A 6,553-nucleotide genomic window follows, 5' to 3' on the forward strand; every position below is an offset into this window, starting at 1 on the left:
GACAAAAAGAGTAAAGGTCAGTTTCAGACGTAATGTTTCTTCTAAATGTTCTTTGAAACAAATACTTTCTGTCCTAAGAGTTTTTAAAATATCTTAAACTACTGTGCTCATGTTAAAATTATATTGGTGTGGCTTTGTGGATTCTAAACTCTTGTATTGATCTAATAAATATTGATTTTCTTTCTAGCACAAGATCTAGTGCTACTTCAGTACTGTTGTAAGTAGAGTGAAATAATTTTTATATTATCTGTGCATTCAGGCTGGTACATACTTCTAATTTTTCATGTAGCATATTTGTTATTGATGCTGAACAATGTTCACAAGTTATGAACAGGAACACAGCAGTACTGGAGAGCTAATTATCTTCATTTTTTTGTGGGGATGCTTTTGTTCTGACCCATCCAAACATATGAATATTTAAGAATAAAAGATTGAGAGCAATATCACTACCTCTGTTCCTCAATTCTGCCTATGGTTGCTCGTTAGAACTGCTATGTGAAGTTGTACTACCAGCTCTGTACTGAAGGAAGAAAATAAGTATTGTGCAATTTAAACTGGAAACTGGTGACTGGACATGGACACCAAAGTGTTGAGTGCAGAGGAAAAATACATCCTGCTGCCCTCTTTCTACAACATTTTTGTTGTATAAATAAATGCTTTAACTGTAAATGAGTAGATTCTTTACAGTTTTTGCTGTTCTGGTTGTGCCCAGCAGAGCAGCAACCTCATGATAAGTAACATTCTGGCACCATAGGGAGTTACAGAGGAAGAATTTTGGCTTCAGGGAATGAGCTTTCCCATTCAGCAGCCCTCTGTGCATTTATTTTTGGGTAGTGGGTAGTCAGTTCAGAAAGGAAATTGTCAACTCCATTGTTAATATCCGAGTTTTAAAATTGTTCTTCACCTAACTTTGATTTGAAGTCCTAGCTTGGCAGGGGTCGGTTCTATCAATTTCTTTTTTCTCCTTGAAAATTGAGTATTGCAAACTCAGCAATTCCTTTCCTTAAGTTTTTTTTTTTCCCATCAATAAACTACACTCAAATATTACCTTTGTACTATTCATTTAGATAATCCAGGGGGAGAGTGTAACAGAAACATAAATTGTACAGGGGAGCTTTTCTTGCATAGTAGAAATTGAGGGTTTGTAATACCTGGCCTCAGAATTTAAACACAAATCTTGAGCTGCAGAGCCGATGCTACAGGATATTGCTGAGGGCAAGCTCTTAATGCAGTTTCTAAGAGGCATAAGTAGTAATGCCAAAAGCTGAACTAAACTCTCTCTAGCTTTTTTTATTATGTAGCCTTAATCCTTCATAAAAGGACCTAGATGTATGGGCTGATGATTGCCCCTATTGAAGGGCTGTGTGGGAACCAGGATAGAGTGCCTAGTTTTCAAAACTGCTTTTGTCAGGTGATTATCTAGTTCCTCTGGTATTGCCAACATCAGATTTATTTTTTTCTTTGGTGCATGGTCTCATGATTTTCTCAGTCCTTATGTACTAAGATTTCAGGGGGTTTTGTTGCTCAGGTGTCAAGGCTATCATGGAAGAGACCACTGAGAAATGCCAGGTAGGTGGGAAATTATTTTTGTTTCATAAAAATAATTTTCCTTTTGCCATTAAGTTTTGAGTTATATGCCTTGTGCTCTATATTCTTGCATCTTAAGAATCAAGTGTTAAATATACTGTGTAAAAAGTAAGTGTGATGATGACTTACAAAAGCATTAGTAGGTTTGTTACAAAGAATTTACAGCTGTGGTTTGTCTAAAATGGAAATAGGTGACTTACCTTAAGCCTGAGATTTGCACAGAATTGGCCACATAAGACCACCATTATTTGACAGTGCTTCCAAACTACTAAAGTTTGTTTACACACGGGTGAATTTAAGTGGCTCTTAGCCTCACAGTGCATTGGTAAATGTAGTGCTTTGGACCTACAAAGAAGGAGCCCATGCAGGCAGTGACAATTCTGTTAGCTGTAATAAATGTCACTTTACTCAAGGGGCTTCCCTCATGGTAAAAGAATATCTCCATTTCCTTATCTAAAACAGTCAACAGTGACTAGGCTAATGGGTATTAATTAATGTTCATGCATTGGGGAGAAAACTAACACTAGTGATATGGAAATTAAGCTGTCCTAACCTTTGCTATTAGCAGAGAAGATAATGTAGACACACACCCCCGACCCCCCATCCCCAAGTAATGTATTTCTGTCTGTGGCAGGATAATACTTTTTTTTTTCTTCATCAGTAGTTCTCAAGGCACTTTACAGAGGTAGAGGTCCATATCTCCATATTACAGATGAGTACACTGAGGCACAAGGGAGAAATAAATGCAAACATCATGCAACAGGCTGCTGCCAGAACAAAATGAAAAATAGCAGTCTCCCAAACATTCAGCTGATGCTTTCACTATTAGGTATGTCTTCTACTCCGGAAGAGCTTTTAGCATTGTATCTCTGGAATGAGCTTTGAATATGGCCAGGGAATCATATAACTACTACAACTTCATGCTATTTTTTCCCATAGTGTATCTACTTTTTAAGACTTATAACTGGGAATAACTTTATTCATAGCAGACTCAGTTGTTGGTATAAAAAAAAAAAATCTTATGTGCAATTATGAGTTTCCTTATATCTGACTTGAATTATCATAACTGTTCTGTTCAAACATGAACTGCTGAAGGAGGAATAAAAACATGTTGATTTGTGGCACAGTGAAAGTGTGAGGGGGGTTGCATCTGTAAGTACCTTTATGTAAGTGGATTGAGTCTGCTTTACGGGACAGGACACAAGTTGTATACACGAATGTGAGACCAGTTGCTGGCTATTATTCAAAGAGGTTTTGCTTTTAATAGCCTTTTCTCAAATTTGTTAATATTTTGAAGGGGGTTCTTTGTTTTATGTTGGCATGAAGTTAGTGTTTTCTTATAAAAGAGTTTTTTTCTTTTAAAACAATTAAAGCTGTTTTATTTCAGTGTTCTCTAAGTATCTGAAGTCAAAATTCCTCATTATTTTCTGTCCTCAGGTGTAAAGATCATAAGAAAAGGTCACCTAAACCTCACCTCTGCAAAGCAAATACTCATTTTTTTATTATTTTTTTTAAATCTGGACCTGGGAGTACCAGTAGATACTGAATGGCATTTTCAAGGGCTCATTAATGAATGTTCCAGAGCTGGGATAATTCAGAAATTTGTGTGGCTTATGCTTCACATCCTTTATTTAATCAATTTAAAGCTGTTGTTCTGAAGGTTTTTACTTGTGAACATGATGATACGTAGAATCATAGAATCATTAAGGTTGGAAGAGACCTCTAAGATCATCGAGTCCAACCGTCAACCCAACACCACCATGCCCACTAAACCATGTCCCTAAGCGCCTCATCTACCCGTCTTTTAAATACCTCCAGGGATGGGGACTCAACCACGCCAATTCCTCTCGTCCTATCGCCAGTTACTTGGGAGAAGAGACCAACACCCACCTCGCTACAACCTCCTTTCAGGTAGTTATAGAGAGCAATGAGGTCTCCCCTCAGCCTCCTTTTCTCCAGGCTAAACAACCCCAGCTCCCTCAGCCGCTCCTCATAAGACTTGTTCTCCAGACCCCTCACCAGCCTCGTTGCCCTTCTCTGGACATGCTCCAACACCTCAACGTCCTTCTTGTAGTGAGGGGCCCAAAACTGAACACAGTATTCAAGGTGTGGCCTCACCAGTGCCGAGTAGAGGGGCACGATCACTTCCCTTATATATACCATTAAGTAGGTCTATAAAGAACTACAGTGGGTCTAACTCTTTAAAACAAACAAGCAAACAAAAAAAAAACCCAAAACAAACCTGTTATGGTTTTTATGGGTGATAAGGGTCTGAATTCTAACATATTTTCTCACAGCCCTCTCATATGTTCAAAGTGGGTGTGAAGATCTGCTTATAAGAACCTGCATTAAATATGGAGATAGTACGTAGCATCTGGGAAAACATTATTGCGTAGAAAATGGAATGGTTGGTGAAGGCTGAAGAAAGAGGACCTTAGTGCGTGAAGGCAATGGGTTGCTGGTAGAAGAGAATGTTGAGTCAAAGAAGCTGGTTTCCCTTGTAGCTGAATAGGCAGTGGAACAGGACAAAACAGATTCGAGCTCCAATTTTATCCCATGGGTTGCATAAAACTCGTGATTCTTGCCTTGAATCTGTATGGCTTGAAACACCAATCTGCAATTTCTGTGTGTGACCATGAAACAGTTTTGAGAACCGGTTAACCTACATATCTGTACAGTGCTCTATTTGTGTAAGGATCATTCTGGTCTTAGGAGTCTTGATGAATTTAAAATGGCTCAAAATCAAAAGGTAGACCTTAACATTTCATCTAAAAATTCCCTGAGCTTTGAAAAGGACAGTGTTATATGCCTTGATTCTGAGTGTCTTGGGAGGCTGGGGGTGGGAGTGGAGCTGCAAGACAAAATGTTTGTCTTCTGTAGTGAGAATTTCTGCTCCATGGCAGTAGGACAGTGACAAATTTGTGGACGGCCTGTGCACAGCACACTTTCTGTTGTTCTGAAAGTAACTAAATGTACGACTTTAACAACAGAACACAAATAACTGCGTTTTGTCATGTGTCTGCTGCTTTCTGGCCAGCCAAGATTTCAGCAGCGTTCAGCAGTGAGATGCAGCTGAGTAAGCCACTAATGGTGCTGTGCAGGTAAACAGGAAGTGACAGTGTTCAGCAACAAAAACCCCAGGTTGTGTATGTCATCTGGTAAATGATCTGCTAAGCTGAGATAGCTTGGAATATTATAATCTGGAGGGTGCTTGTGGTTATGGTTATGTCATATCTCTGGCAGGCTGAAGTCTTGCGTGTGTTGTCTGAACTGAGGTTGTAGGATTTAAAAATATCTTTATTCTGTGTCTGATAAAAGCATGTCTCTTTCAATTAATCATGTGCTTTTTGATTTGGTTTTATATGCTATGCTGTTTACCCACATCTTAATTGTTGGTCTTGTGTGATCCACAGTTGAGCAACAAGTGTTTGAAAAGCAGTTGGCCAGCTCTAGCTGAACTGGGGGGTTCTGGGAGGTACTGGAAATGTAAATGAACTTGTATCTGAAGACACTCAGAAAAATGAACTGTCTGTAACTGACTGACCGAGGATTAGGAGTGAAGGATAGCTTTGCTAGACTGAAGTCTGGACAAGGACTTCTATAGTTTGGACTTGTTAAAGAGCAGTCCCTTGTCTCACCCCTTTTTTGTTGTAATGTCACTTAGTGATCATTGGTACCTTCTCCACATCAGTAAAAGATCTTCAGTGAGGATATTGCAGCTGACTTGTGTGCTGATCAGAACAAGGCAGGGAATCTGTTCTTCTGGTTTTTGTTTTGTTTTTAAATTGGTTTTGGTCTCTTGATCCCTTAAATGTTTTGGGCTATGTGTTGTGTGGAACTGTCTTTTAACTTAGATTAAGATCCTCATGTTTCATAAATGATAGGAAATATCTGAAGTGGGTTTTTGCTGTTTCAGGAAAGCTTCCTCTCTTCCTCTCTTCCTCTTTTCCTTCTCCCTTCAAATAAGAAAAAGGCAGCATCTCTTATGCAGTGGCTTTATTTTTAACATAGCCTAACTTTGTGAATAGGTGGAAAAAATATTAATTTCTTAGCATCTATGCATAGTGCATGTTTAAATCAGTGGGCAATCATGGGAAATTAAAAAATGAAAAGCAAGCTTTAAGCTTAAAATTGGACACTGTTGGTGATTGTAGCAAATAATTTCACAAGCAGTAGAACTGGTGAGGCCTCAGTGTCTTCAGTTGAGTAATTTTTCAACTTGCACCAAATAAAGCTTTTCTCATGTGATTGGGTATTTAGAAAAGGCTCTCTTATGTCAGTTCTGTCAAATAATGTGAAAACTTGCTTTAGTTTTCCTGTCTGTGGAGCAATCGGTCTGTCTTCTGAAAATAATGTCCTGTAAATGGCATTAAAATTAGAAGATTTTTTCCAGCTGCTTAACTTGTTGAAATCTGCCAGCAAACTTCTGAAGTTCTGTATTTCTTCTTTCTATGGGAAACTAGTTTGAAATCCTGTCTGTAGCATCTGAAGATAACTTTTTTGCAATACACAATTGTCTTTAAATATAAGATTATTAGTAATTTGTTAAATATATCTTTAACAGCTATAATAGCTTTAAAAATCGAAGTAATCACAGTTTACCCAAATTGCAAAAAAGAAGTATCCAGATCCCCAGTGGACAAACACTGTCATATGTCAGACTCATTTGTGAAGATTCTGGAGGCAACCTGGTGCAAAGGCATAAATTATAAGCCAGTCTGAGAGTTGCAAAATCTAACTTACTAAAATCGGTAATTTCATAGTCAAAATATTGGGGAGTCCTTGAAAAGTATTTTTATCCACAGAAAAGTGTGCGTGTACTATCAAGACAGTATCATCACACACTTTTTTTTTGTACAAGATGCAGTAACCATAAATAGCCTGATCCACTGTTCTTAAGGGGGAAAAGGCTAAAAAGACAGTCGCATGCATGTATTGTACTTACTCTTCTGTTGTCTGGGGCCAT

Source organism: Pygoscelis adeliae, unplaced genomic scaffold (genome assembly GCF_000699105.1).
Source record: "Pygoscelis adeliae isolate BGI_AS28 unplaced genomic scaffold, ASM69910v1 Scaffold9, whole genome shotgun sequence".
Classification (NCBI taxonomy): domain Eukaryota; kingdom Metazoa; phylum Chordata; class Aves; order Sphenisciformes; family Spheniscidae; genus Pygoscelis; species Pygoscelis adeliae.